A 15375-nucleotide genomic window follows, 5' to 3' on the forward strand; every position below is an offset into this window, starting at 1 on the left:
CTGGGTCTCCTCTCCTGCGTGGCACAGCTCAAGAACTTGGCCGTCTTCCGCTGCTTTCCCAGGTATCTTAGCAGGAAGCTGGATGGAAGTGGAGCAGCTGATCCGGTGCTCATGTGAAATGCCGGTGTCATAGGCAATGGCTTAACCCACTGCACCACAACACCAGGCTCATGTCACATGTTCCAGTGAATGACGTTACCATATTCCTACCTTCAAATCAAGAACTTTCCAGAAAAATGAACTCATGTTATTGAATAGGAATTTTTGCCATTTAAAAAATGTACTATAAATCATATTTCTTATTATGAAAAGATTTCAGTACAATATACTGAATGCAATTATACCACTTAATATTTAGCAAGTAATCCTTTTCAGAAAACTTGGATCCCTTAAAAAATAAGTTACTTCATTTTGTTCACATGACACATTTTATTAAATTAGGAGGTTTGCTCATTTAAATCTTCATTGTTTCTCAAATATGTTGTATCCAATTATCTTGCAATCAGTGATATTCTTTTCAAGTTATAATACTTAGAGTGTGGAAACACTGCTAATCTGGAACAAGTCAGGTGCCAGAGAAACCAGAAAATTGACCATATTAGCATAAGCACTTTCATTGCATAACCAGTAACTCATCTCTTAATAAAAGCCTCTGATTCCAAAACATAATTCCTAAGGACATTCTTCCCATATACTCCAGAGTAGCAGCGATCCAACTCTATTCTGTGGAGCCCAAGGTTCTGCAGCAACACTTCAAGGCCCACATGAACATCTGACACTTTGCAATATATTTTCACAGCTGTAATAAAGTACCATGGTCATAATCAGATGGGTATTATTTCAAGTTTGTATGTATTATGCAAGTTCCCCCAAAACAATACCCTGTATGATCAGGTTAATTTGTGCTTGTGTAGACCTTGAAATAAAGTGTCTCTTGATATTACTGTGAAAGGGAATGACTTGCAGTAATCATGTCATTAACTACAAATGCTCACCACTCATCATTTTCTGAATTCCGGACTGCTGAATTTTTATGTTCACTCTCACAAAACGATAGTACCAAGCAGACTTATGCAACACATATGTGCCAAATAATACACCAGACAGGGCCCAGGCACATCTGATGGAGCCATGCTTCCAGCACACCATCATATTCAGTCCAGCAACAACCCAGGACACAATATCCATCTATTCTGAGATCATAATGCAGTTTTAATGTTTGTTGCAAATTTGTGGAGCTTTCCTTTCTATTTATGATAATAACAAGAGCAGCTGTCACATTTTTATTCAGCTTGGAAATAAAAACTTTCCACAATTCCTCTTTTAAGCTTCTACTCATATATCAGTGTAACTAAAGCACGTCTTGAAATTGCATGGGAAACTGTTTTTAAAAGCCATTAACTGCCAAACTTAAGTAAATCAGAATTCTCTCAGCTAGCATATAACTAAAATATAGGAGAAAAAATGGATCCTAAGCTGCAGCATGAGCTTCAGTTTCTGCAAGATAGCAGTTCTGGAGACTGACTGCACAATTACGTCAACTCTACTGAACCGTACTCTAAAAATTGGTTAAGATGGTAAATTATGACATTCTATACATTATCACCATTTTAAAACCATTTTTAAAATTGGACACACAGGGGATAAAGGGCAGTTGTTGTGCCTTTGTTCTGACTCCACAGACTCCCTGCATGTGACTTGCATTATTCTCCACAGGCTTTGGAAGGAGACTTACCTTTTATTGCTTTGTTTGATCCAATTTACATTTTTTTATTAAAATTTGCTTGCATTGCCAGTTTTGTTTCTTGGTTTTTTGTGTTTAGCAGCTATGTGATTTGATGTCTACACATCCTTACTGCTACTTTACCTCTTCAGAAACAGTGTTTTTCTCAATCAAAAACTCCTGTAATAATCTTTAGGGCTTTCAACTAGAAGTTTCACCTGATCTAGTAACAATATTTTCTGTTTGAATGGTATCTTTTTTTTCCTATCTCTGTACTTCTATCTTCCCTTTCACAACTGAAGTGTTACTTGTAATCAGCTGTATTTTTAAGCCAATTTCCAATCTAATAGAATTCATTCTGTCACGTTTTTTAATTGCACTTTTTGTTATAACTGTAGCTTCACATGCATTTTTAGCAAACACTACAAAGAAATCCCATTCACCCTTGACCAAGTTTCCCACAGTAGCAACATCATCAACAGCTGTAGTACAATACCACATACAGCATACAGCACACAGTCACCAAGACACAGAACACTTCCATTACCACAGCATCCCTCACTTTGCTGTTAGCCATCTTCATGTGCTGTTTTGAAAACACTTCATTTTGATTCCTTGACACACTCATTGACTCTTTAACCACTGGAAACCACCAATCATTTCTCCATTTTTACCATTTTTTCATGTCACAAATATGATATGAATGGAATCATACCATGTGTTACTTTTCAAATCAGTTTTTAATCACTCAACATAGAAATTCATCCACATTATCAAAAGGAATCAATTCCTTGATATTATTGTGAGAAATAATCACAATACACTGCACTGTGGTTTAATCATTCACCTGCCGAAGGGTATCTGGGTTGGGATATTAGAATAATAAAGGCTCTGTGAACATCTGTGTACAGATTTGTTTACACGACTTTCTCTGGAATAAATATTCAGGAGTGCAACTGCCAGGTTGTATGGTAGATGCCTGCTTGGTCTTACAAGAAACCAACCACATTATACATGCCCACCATCGAGTGATGTTGTTTTTCTACATCCTCAACAGTATTGGTGCCATTGCCACTTTTCATTTTAGCTGTTTAAAAGTGGTTGCTCTACATGCTTTAATTTTTATTTTCCTGCTGGCTTTTTCTGTGCTTATTTGTCAATTACACGCCCTCGCCAATGAAATGCCTATTAATGTCATTTGTCTACTTTATAACTGGACTGTTTACTATGGATGTTTGAGAAGTCTTTCTATTTTTGATGTACTAGTCTTTGGTTTAGTACCAGGTATACTGGTTTTAAGTATTTTATACCTGTCTGAAATTATATGGTCTTTCATAGAGCAGAATTGTTTAAATTCAGTAGCTCCCCATTTATCAAAAATTTGTAGACTGTACTTTTGGTATCAAAACTAAAAACATTGCCTAGTTCTGGTTCCTAAACACTTTCTAATTTCTAATTTTTTTCCTAGAAGTTTATTTTACATTAAGTCCATAATCTACTTTCAGTTCTGTAAACAGTATACAGTTCAGATTGAGGGTTGTCATTTTGCCTATGGATGTCCAGTTTCTCCACCACCATGTTTGAAAAAGCCATCCTCCTATGACTGACTCGCTTTTGAATCTTTGTCAGAAATTAGTATGGCCTAGTTGTGTGAATGTATTTGTTAATTGTCTATTCTGCCACACTGAACTATACTTCTACCCTGCTGCCAGCCAACAGCATACTGTCTTGATTAACATAACTTAAGGGAAGGTCTGAATACCAGTACAGTGATTCCAACTACTACTCCTCTTAAACATTGTTTAGCTATTCTAGGGCCATAGCCCTTCCGTAGAAGTTTTTTTGTTTTTTGTTTTTTTTTTAGTAATCTTGCCAGTTTCTTAAAATAGAAGCTTTGAAGTTTTCATAGGAGTTGCATTAAAATTATGTTAAAGAGAATTACATCTTCCCATATTTAACATGGTATATGTCAACATTTATTTAGGTGCTTGGATTTGTTTCATCAGCATTTTCAGCACAAAAGACCCTTCCCTACACACATTGATACCTAAGCACTTCAGTCTTGGGAAGAACTGTAAAGGGCATTCATTGTGTTTTAATTTCAGTTGTCACATTTTAGTTTTTGTGCTATACAAATGTGACCGATTTTTATGTTGATATGGCATATCAGAACTGTTTAATTCATTTATTAGTTCAAGGTGTTTTTAATAAAATTCCCTAGGATTTTCTATGCAAACATTTGTATAATCTAAACAAGTACATTCTTGTTTTTCTTTTTTTTTTAAAGATTTATTTATTGTCTTGAAAGACAGTTACAGAGAGAAGGAGAGGCAGAAGATTCTCTATCCACTGGGCCAGGCCAAAGCTAGGAGCCCCTTTCAAGTCTCCCATGTGGACACAGGGGCCCAAGAATCGGGTCATCCTCCACTGTACTCCCAGGCACATCAGCAGAGAGCTGGACCAGAAGTGGAGCAACCAGGACCCAAACTGGCACCCACATGGGATGCCAGCACCACAGGCCATGGCTTCAACCAACTGCACCACAGCAGTTTTGTAAATTGGTGTGGTTTAATGCAGTGGATAGAACTTCCAGTTCCATTTTGGTTGGGGGTTTTGCTTCACTCTAGAAAAAGAGAACATCTAATTTCTACAAGCAATAATCAGAGGGGAATACTGCAAAACCTTTCCAAAATGACACTGTTATGTGACAAAATGGCAAATACTTCATTTTCTAACAAATGTACTCAAGTCATGTGAGAATAAACACTATTGTAGTGCTATTTAGGACCGCAAAGGTAGGAACACAAACTCTGGCCTTGTTCCCACCCGGAGAAGAAAAACATTCCATCTTCCTTCATTAAATGTGATCTTAGTTGGAAGTTTCTGGCAGATATCTAGTTGAGAAATTTCTCCTTTATTTCTGATTTACTGAGTTTTTATTCATAAATGAATACTGAATTTCATCAATTCTAGAGTCAGTGGATACATCACAATGTTTCTTCTTTATCCTGTATGGTAAATTACAATGATTTTCAATTGCTAAACTTGACTTGTATGTCTGGAACAAATCCCACTCAGGTTATGTGAAATATTTAATACATTACTGGATTCAACTCAACTATCTTTTGAAGATTATTACCCTTAACGTCCATGGAGATACTGACATTTTTTTTTTTTTTTACTTTGATTTTGCTGTCAGGAAAAAATGAGACTCAAAATGAACTTTTTAACTTCCCTTATCTTCCATTTTCTGGGAGACATTTAATAAGATTGGTATTGTTTCTTTAAATGTTTGTAAATTCTCCAGTAAAACCATTTGGGCCCAGAGATTTATTTTTCAGATTTTAAATTAAGGGTGCGGTTTCTTACCTGACTATACAATATTCAGATTTCCTGTTTATGTTGGTTGAGCTTTTAATCTTTGATAAAACTAAAAATCAAGGCTGGCATTGTGGTGCAGCAGGTTAAGCTGCCATTTTCAGTGCTGGCATTCCATATGGGCACCAAATCGAGTCCCGGCTGCTCCACTTTTGATCCAGCTCTCTGCTAATTTGTGAAAGCAGCAGAAGACAGCACGGATGCCTGTGCCCCATGTTTGAGACCCAGAAGAAGGTTCTGGCTTCAGCCTGGCCCAGCCCTGGGCCATTGTTGCCATCTGGGGAATGAACCAGCGGATGGAAGATCTGTCTCTCCCTCTCTTTAATTCCGACTTTCAAATAAGAAAATAAATAAATCTAAAAAAAAAAAAAAAAAAAAAAACTAAAACTCCAGGAATTTCCTCTAAACTGTTGAATTTCTGAGCACAAAGTTGTCTGTAATATTACCTTATTCTTTTGTTGAATTTAAAAAGTCAACTTTACCAAGACATAATTTACAAATAGGATAATCTATATCTTTTAAGCAAATACGTTTCATTACTTTTGACAAATGCAAGCATTCACAAACCACCACCCCAAATCAGATAAAGAACACTGCTATCTCCCAAGAAAATTATCTTGAAAACAATCTTCAACCAAAAAGGGAGTAGGTTATACATCATCTTGGAAAGCAGAGAATTTATGAAGTTTTTCTTTTTGTTATTAAACTTGCATATTTTAAGATGAAGTGAGTTTTTAAGATTTATTTCTTATTTATTTGAAAGTTACACAGAGAGAGGAGAGGAAGAGAGAGAGAGGTCTTCCATCCGATTGTTCACTCCCCAATTGGCCGCGACGGCCGGAACCGCGCCGATCTTAAGCCAGGAGCTTCTTCCAGGTCTCCCACGCAGGTGCAGGGGCCCAAGGACTTGGGCCATCCTCCACTGCTATCCTAAGCCATAGCAGAGAGCTGGATTGGAAGAGGAGCAGCCGGGACTAGAATCCGCGCCCATATGGGATACCAGCGCTTCAGGCTAAGGCGTTAACCCACTGCGCCACAGCACCGGCCCCAAGATGAAGTTTTAAAGATTAATAACTACACATTAAATAGCTGTAAGAGGAAATTATTTAAATGTAGCAATAGCAGTGTTTTCAAGTACTTTCATACTTTTGAGTTTTTAATATTGTAATATACTAGTTTTAATGCTTTGTGCCCCTAATTTTTTTTAAGAATATTTAGTTTTTCATTTGAAAGGCAGAGTTACAAAGTACCCAGAGAGGAGGAGAGACAGAGCTCTTCCATCCACTGGTTCACTCTCTAAATGGCCACAACCAATGGGGCTGGATCAGCCCAAAGCCAGGAGCTTCATCCAGATCTCTCATGTGGGTGTGGTACGGGCCCATGAACTTGGATGGGATCAGAAATGGAGCACCCAGGACTGAAAGCAGTACCACATGTGATATCAGCATCACAGGCAGTGGCTTAATCCACTGTGCCATAATGCTGGCTCCTCTAATTTTTATTTGTAAACTGAAATCACTAGATACTGTTCTGCAGCATGGTATCTGATTTCCTTTAATATATCAAGCTTTTTAAATTTTTGGATTAACATTTTTTAAAGATTTACTTATTTTAAGTCAGAGTTAGAGAAGAGGGGGAGGGGTTCATTTGCTAGTTCACTCCTCAGATCGACACAATAGCCAGAGCTGAGCAAGGAGCTTCATCTGGGTTTCCCACATGGTTGGCAGGGGCCCAAACACTTGGACCACCTTCTACTGCTTCTCCCAGGCCATGAACAGGGAGCTGGATCAAAAGTGGATCAGCCAGGCCTTGAACCAGCAACTATATGGAATGTTTGCATCCCCTGTGGTAGCTTTACCCACTAAGCCACAACACTGGCCCCTGGATTAACATTTTTAAGGGTACAGTGCAAACTTTTAACATAATGTACCTAACTTAAACCAGTCTTTCTTTATTTTGCCATTTCCTTTGTATATGGAACCTTCCTATTTTTTTTAACTTTAATTTAGTAAATAGAAATTTCCAAAGTACAGTTAATGGATTACAATGGCTTTCCCCACCCCATAATTTCCCTCCCACTCGCACCCCTCCCATCTCCCGCTCCCTCTCCCATTCCATTCACATCAAGATTCATTTTCAATTATCTTTATATACAGAAGATCGATTTAGTATATGTTAAGTAAAGATTTCATCATTTTGCACCCACACAGAAACACGAAGTGTAAAATACTGTTTCAGTACTAGTTATAGCATTAATTCACTTTGGACAATACACTAAGGACAGATCCCACATGAGAAGTAAGTACACAATGACTCCTGTTGTTGACTTAACAATTTGACATACTTGTTTATGGCGTCAGTAATCTCCCTAGGCTCTAGTCATGAGTTCCAAGGCTATGGAAGCCTTGAGTTCGCCAACTTCGATCTTATCCAACAGGGTCATAGTCAAAGTGGAAGTTCTCTCCTCCCTTCAGAGAAAGGTACCTCCTCCTTTGATGGCCCCGTTCTTTCCACTGGGATCTCACTCACAGAGATTTTTTTTTTTTTTTTTTTTTTTTTTTTTTTTTTTTTTTTGCCAGAGTGTTTTGGCTTTCCATGCCTGAAATACTCTCATGGGCTCTCCAGCTATATTCAAATGCCTTAAGGGCTGATTCTGAGGCCAGAGTACTGTTTAGGACATCTGCCATTCTATGAGTCTACTGTGTATCCCGCTTCCATGATGGATCATTCTCTCCCTTTTTGATTCTATCAGTTAGTATTAGCAGACGCCAGTCTTGTTTGTGTGATCCCTTTGACTCTTAGACCTACCATGCGATCAATTGTGAACTGAAATTGATCACATGGACTAGTGAGATGGCATTGGTACATGCCACCTTGATGGGATTGTACTGGAATCCCCTGGCACATTTCTAACTCCACCATTTGGGCAAGTCCGACTGAGCATGTCCCAAATTGTACATTTCCTCCCTCTCTTATTCCCACTCTTATATTTAACAGGGATCATTTTTCAGTTAAAATGTAAACACCTAAGAATAATTGTGTGTTAATTACAGAGTTCAACCAATAGTACTAGAACAAAACAAAAAAAATACTAAAATGGATAAAGTATTACATTGTACATCAACAGTCAGGACAAGAGCTGATCAAGTCACTGTTTCTCACAGTGTCCATTTCACTTCAACAGGTTTCCCCTTTGGTGCTCAGTTAGTTGTTGCCAATCAGGGAGAACATATGATATTTGTCCCTTTGGGACTGGCTTAATTCACTCAGCATAATATTTTCCAGATTCCTCCATCCTATTCTTTTGACAGCCATAGCCCTGTAGTGATGTCCTCTATGCCTGGTCATTGTGATGTGGTCATAGTTTATCAATTTTATTCAACTTTTCCAAGAACTAGCTTCTTACAATTTTTCATTTGTCTTGTTTTACTACTTTCAATTTCATTGACTCCTATGTTCCTTTGAATTTATTTTGCCCATCTTGTTCTAGTTTCTCAGGGCAGGAGTTTACATAATTGACCTGAGACCTTTCCCCTTGTCAAATGTAATCATTTAGAATTGTAAATTGTAAATCTGGACTGCTTTTAAACTACATTCCATATATTTAAAGTATTGTATTTTCATACTTTAAATTTTTCCTTCAGAGACTGACACAAAGGTCATTTATAATTATGTTTAATTTTCATTTTGAGATTTTACTGTTGTCTTTGTTATTTTTAGTTTGATTCCATCATTGCCACAGAACATCATTTGTGGGATTTCAATTCTCTTAAATTTTGAAGTTTGTTTTATAGCCATAGCTGGGTTTATTTATCACCACTTATTTCTAGTGCATATTCTTAGCACTTATGTCAAAAACCAGTTGGGTACAGATGCATAGGATTATTTCTAGGGTCTCTGTTCTCTTTCACTGGTCTAAAAACCTTTTTACTCCTACACTATGCTGTTTTAACTTCTATGGCTTTGTAACATATTTTAAAGTCAGGGAGTATAACACTGCCTTCTTTGTTCTTTTTGCTCAAGATTGCTTTAGGTATCCAGGGTCTTTTGTAGTTCCACACAAATTGTAGTACTGTTTTTCCTAGTTCTGGGTATTTTAATAGAAACTACATTTGGCTGGTGCCGTGGCTCACTTGGCTAATCCTCCAGCTGAGGCACCGGCACCCTGAGTTCTAGTCCCGGATGTGGTGCCGGGTTCTAGTCCCGATTGCTCCTCTTCCAGTCCAGCTCTCTGCTGTGGCCCGGGAGTGCAGTGGAGGATGGCCCAAGTGCTTGGGTCCCTGCACCCGCATGGGAGACCAGGAGGAGGCACCCAGCGGCCATTAGGGGAGTGAACCAATGGAAGGAAGAACTTTCTCTCTCTCACTGTCTAACTCTACCTGTCAAATAAATAATAATAATAGAAACTACATTCAATCTACAAATCACTGGGTACTCATTGGTATTTTTATAAGGACTACACTGACTCTCCAAATCACTTTGAGCAGTGTGGACATTTAAAAAACATTAATTCCTTTTTTTTTTTAATTTATTTGACAGGTAGAGTTATAGACAGTGAGAGAGAGACAGAGAAAGGTCTTCCTTCCATTGGTTCACCCCCAAATGGCCGCCACGGCCGGCACTGTGCCGATCCGAAGCCAGGAGTCAGGTGCTTCCTCCTGTCTCCCATGCGGGTGCAGGGACCCAAGCACTTGGGCCATCCTCTACTGCCTTCCCATGCCACAGCAGAGAGCTGGCCTGGAAGGGGGGCAGCAGGGACAGAATCCGGCACCCCGACCGGGACTAGAACCTGGTGTGCCGGCACCGGAAGGCGGAGGATTAGCCTAGTGAGCCACGGCACCGGCCAGAATGCCTTCTCATTTCTTCATGTCCTCTTCAACTTCCTTCACCATTGACAGTTTTGACTGCAGTGATCTTTTGCCTCTTTGGTTAAATTTATTCCCAGGATTTTTTCTTTTTTTGTTTTTTTAAAGCTATCGGGAATATTGTTTTCCTGATTTCTTTCTCAGATAATTCTCCAACAGACTAAAACACTACTGATTTCTGCTCATGACCTTGTATCCTGAAACACTGCTAGAATGTATTAGTTCCAATAGCTTATAAGTCAGTCTTTGGGGATTTTCCATATGAACATGCCATCTGCAAACAATGACAATTTGACTTCCTCTTTTGCAGTTTGGATGCCCTCTCTTTCTCTTGCCTAACTGCCCTGGCTAGGACTCCCAGTATATCTTGAATAAAAGAGGTAAAAGTTGGTATGCTTGTTTTCTTGTGGTTCTTAGAGAAAAGGCATTCAGCTTGTCCCCATACAATTAACTGTCTGTTTATTATCTAGGGTCTTTATCCCTGGATCTCATCTCTAAGATTTTGTTTAGCAATAAATGTTCCATTTTTCTTTATCCAAGACAAAAGTCTAATCATTTGTCTCCAAGTTCACTGTCCTCAGTCACCTCCACTCTACTATTAACCCCATACAACATTCTTTTTCATTTTCATTTTTCAGTTCTGTAATTTTTATATTAAACTCCTTTTGTTGACTAAGGTTTTCTAATTTTTCATTTCAAGAGAATTTGTACAAGCTTGTTAAAACATTTTTATCATGCCTGCTCTCAATCCTTGTCAGATAAATTCAGTGTGGCACCCGTCAATTGTTCTAATTTAGGAGTGATTTTCCTGGTTCTTAGTACCATGAGTGTTTAATTGTAACCTGCACATCTTTGATACTAAGAGATCCTGGATTCTATTTAATCTTTCTTTCAGCAGGCAGATCCCTAGCTAAATGACATTAAGACCAGGGATAGGCAGGTATGTGTGCTTAGCCATCTGTCATACCTCCCACCCCCAGCAACCACCACAGTGACAAAGTGAGGCACTGCCTTGTTGCAGACAGACAGGGCAGACATTCAGCTGATGGAATGACACCTTCCCAGCACAAGTGTGGCTTCAGCTCACTGTTCTGTTGCTCCATGGGAGGAGACAAGATCCCACTTGGGCCAAGCTACCACCAGAGAGATGAAAACCCAAGGGGCTAAGAAGCTCATCACCCAGTGGGCCACTTTTAACAGGAGGGTTGGGATGGTGGCAGAGACAGAGAACAGAAAGCTGACTCCATCCCCCTCTATTTTGATGCCAGTGTATACTGACGCTCACCTGCTCACAATCAGACAATGAGGGTTGGAGGGGAGGTGTTAAGTCTGGTAGCAATTAGCCCCTGCTTGAACCACCTCCCTGCGGCTGGTCAGAGGTGTATTCAGCTACACTGGCCCTTGCTAACTCCACCATGGGAAGAAAAAATAAAAAGGCAGAGCCCCACTTTCTTTTACCAGGCAGAGGGTACAAGACTGGCTCCCCAATAAGACTGTCAACATAATCTGGTAGGGTACTGAAATAGCACCACACACACACACACGGCCCCAGCCTTTGGCCAGGGGGAAACAGATTGCTCTTGGAGATTTTTTTCATCTGTGCCTACTGGTCAGTCAACTTCGTAGGCTTCTGCAGCACCCTGCACTGGACATACAGAGGGCAATAAGGAAATCCAAGAAATTCATTCCCGTGTCATTCTCCAGGCCTCGGGGTCTGTAGACTGCCCATCGACTTCTTTTCTATCTTTTACCATCTTCCATATACTTACTAAGTCCAGAGATGGAGTTACAAGACAGTAGAACTGAGAGGGATGGGGCTGCTCCGTCTTAGCTACACAGAGAGCCTATGATGCATTCCATTTCTTCCACCTTTGTTGTTTTATGCCATTTTCACATTTCCTTTCCCAGCTCCCACTTGTTTGGTCAGGTTGCTATCCATTCCATTTTCCTCTAGTTAATCTCAAAGTTCGTACTTGCTCTACTCCTGCATGCCTGTTGTCCCTTTCCCTGCAGTAGTCAGTCCTCACACGTTTTACTCCTCTTACAAGAGGCTCCCTTCAGAAAAAAAAAATTATTCCAATTAAAGCCTTAAGAATAATTTCACTGTTTCCATTCAGCAAGCATTTATTACCTACTATGTACCAAGCAAAGAATTGACAAAACAGAAGCAAAATAAAGTTCCTTCCCTCCTGAAGTTTATAGTGTAGAGGGATCGGGTAGGGGGATAGCGGGAAAGATAGGTATCTAGCCCAATAAACTGGGAAGGCAGTTGTTTTAAATAGGTAATAGGAGGTGTGTGGAAGCAGCTTAACAAGTCAGAGAGACAATGGTAGGAGGAAAAGTTAAAAAGGTACACATAGGGGCCAGGGCCCTGGCCTAACGGGTAAAGCCTCCGCCTGCAGTGCCAGCAACCCATATGGTTGAAGTCCCGGCTGCTTCACTTCCAATCCAGCTCTCTGCTATGGCCTGAAAAAGCATCAGAAGATGGCCGAAATCCTTGGGCCCCTACATCCACATGGGAGACCTAGAAGAGGCTCCTGGCTTTGGATCGGCACAGCTCCAGTAGTTACGGCCATTTGGGAAATGAACCAGCAGATGGAAGACCTCTCTAACTCTGACTTTCAAATAAATAATTTTTTTAAAAAATATCAAGCTTTCAAAAAAAAGGGGGAGTACACATAGACCCCGGTGGGCCACTGTAAGTACTATAAACGGTCTTCAAAATGCAATGGAATGTATATCTTAAACAAGCAGCAAAAAGGATAAGATTTAGGTCACTCTGGCCCCTGGGTACAGAAGAATAGTCGGACCCTCATTCAGAAAGGCTGTGGAAGACGACGGTGGCCTGGACGGCAGCAGGAAGGCGATTACAAGTTGTTAGCGTCAGGGTATATTTGGAAGGCAGAGACTGGAATCTGCTAATGGATGGAATGTGAAAAATGAGAAAAGCAAAGGATGAAGGCTAACTCCAAGGTTTGAAGCCCGAGTTACCGGGTAAATTACAAAGCTATTTACCAAAGTGGGGCACAACGGATTAGAGGTATGTTTGGAGGAGAAAAAAAAAAAAAGAGTTTGGATTTAAACAAATCGAAATTGAGAAACCTATTAGATATCCAAGAGGACATAAAAGTAAACCAATGGAAACAAAACTCCATTTCTTAAAGCCAGGGATAAATTAGGGAGTACAGTGCCTAAACAGCAGAAATACAGAACCGAGTATGGCCCGACCTGAGGCCCAAAAGGAGAGAGGATACCACGAAGGTATCAGAACATAATACCATCGGCGAGACAAGACAGCCTTGAGTTTAGAGCAATTTGATGATGTTCAAAGATGACAAAAATCACACAGAACTTGTAGGATTTTCACGCCCCTCCTCACATGTGCTGCCCTCACCTTGCAGACCTCACTCCAGAGCCTCTCAACTTCCCAGGGGCTTCACTGACTCCTGCCATCTCTTGCCTACAGTCCACAGAGGGGTGTTAGGGCCATCTGTGGTAATCTGAAAGGGACAGGCAGGAAGAATTAAGAGCAGGTAACACCAAAAGAGCTGCTAGGCTCTAGTCACCTGCTAAGAGGAAAAGGGCCAGAGTGGTGCGGTAATTGGTGCTTTAAGGGTCAAAACAATAAATCCATCAAGGAGAAGTTAAAGGGCCGGCGCCGCGGCTCACTAGGCTAATCCTCCACCTTGCGGCGCCGGCACACCGGTTCTAGTCCCGGTCGGGGCGCCGGATTCTGTCCCGGTTGCCCCTCTTCCAGGCCAGCTCTCTGCTGTGGCCCGGGAGTGCAGTGGAGGATGGCCCAGGTGCTTGGGCCCTGCACCCCATGGGAGACCAGGAGAAGCACCTGGCTCCTGCCATCAGATCAGCGCGGTGCACCGGCTCGCCGCGGCCCATTGGAGGGTGAACCGACGGCAAAGGAAGACCTTTCTCTCTCTCTCACTGTCCACTCTCTCTGTCAAAAAAATAATAAATAAATTTTTTTTAATTAAAAAAAAAAAGGAGAAGTTAAAGGACTGCAGGACAATTCTGAAGGACCAGCTACAGTTTAAAATCATAAATCTGTAGCGAACAATGTAGATTACCATGAACTGCAGGGCCTGGAAAGCTAAGCACCACATTCCCCAAATCGCTTGCCTCTGGTGTTCTAGACTGGACTTAAGTTCTGTCAGACTGTGACAAACGTGAATCATGCCACATGTGATTCTGTCTCTCCAACCGAGATAAGGCTGACCCTGAGTAAATGACCGACCCATCCTGCTCTCAAGGACAATGTGGTCCTGGTCCAAGAAGTGGGCAGCAGCTGCCACATCAGCAGTCAGCTTCCGAACTAAGCAAGCCTGTGGGCCACCCTTATGGTCCAGCTCTGCAGAGCCCATCTGGGAGGAGCTCTGAGTGACTCATGCCAGCTTCTCTTTAAGCTCCTTCAACGTTTCAACAAGACATTTGATTCCCCACAATAAATCCCTTTCTGCTTAAAACACCAAGAATTAGTTTTGGTGCTTAGCAACTGAACCCTAACCAATAGAGAATCTTCAAAGTCGACCCAATGTATCCTAAAGTGCTCCGCTATGTGGGTACTAGAACAGAGAAGGTAAGGCATTTAAGCTGGGATGGGAGTGTGCATGACGTAACAGATTTTAAAACACAGTGAAGCAGTTAAGGGCTCCACTCTCCCTCTCCCTCTCCCCTCCTCCCCCTCTCTTTTTGCCTCTCCTCTCTCTAACTCTGACTTTCAAATAAATACATGAATCTTAAAAAAAAAAAAAAAGGGCAGAACAAAAATGAGCATTCCACAGCTGCAAAGAAATTTCTTTGGCCTCACTAAATGATAATGCATTGTTATCAAATAGAATGAGCACTTTCCCCAGCAACACAACACTCCTCTTACACACCACATGTGTGTTCTCTAGGCGCCCATGTGGGCTCCCCCAGAAGGCCTAGACAGCATTTCAGATAGCCCTAAAGTTTCTCAACATCATACCTTTTGCCAGGAACTTGCCCCAGCAACTCTGTATTTTTGCCTTTACTGGGGATCAGGTATACTCAGGGCAACATAACTGGAGAAAGCAACCTGGTTCCATTTTTTTTGAACAGACCTGCAATCACTCACAACAAACCCAGGAGAATGCCAAAGTCAAATGCGCTGCCTGAAGCAGTGTCCTCCTCCCTTATTGGCACTGCCCTAGTGAAAGGTCATGACACACTGCAGGGAGAAACACAGAGCCCTTTTCTGGACTGAAATGAGAGACACACCCCAGGCTCAACTCTGATCAGGGGCAACAGCACTGTGGTAAGCTGCATAACTGTTTAACTTAAAATGTTATTATTTAGGTAATTTCAATAATATTAGATTCACACACACACAAAAAAAAACCTGGAAATTACCAAAAATACTTCCTGTATCTATTC

General features: G+C 40.8%; 1 long non-coding RNA gene across 1 annotated transcript in view; it reads right to left on the minus strand.

Annotated features, from left to right (window-relative positions):
• Window positions 1-15375, minus strand: part of LOC138848296 (uncharacterized) — a 78976-nt gene that overhangs the window by 33392 nt on the left and 30209 nt on the right. The window contains exon 1 of the long non-coding RNA XR_011386098.1: window positions 1-15375. This exon is cut by the window's right edge and continues 30209 nt beyond it. This is a non-coding gene — a long non-coding RNA (uncharacterized lncRNA).

This window comes from Oryctolagus cuniculus, unplaced genomic scaffold (genome assembly GCF_964237555.1).
Source record: "Oryctolagus cuniculus unplaced genomic scaffold, mOryCun1.1 SCAFFOLD_162, whole genome shotgun sequence".
In the NCBI taxonomy this organism is placed as follows: domain Eukaryota; kingdom Metazoa; phylum Chordata; class Mammalia; order Lagomorpha; family Leporidae; genus Oryctolagus; species Oryctolagus cuniculus.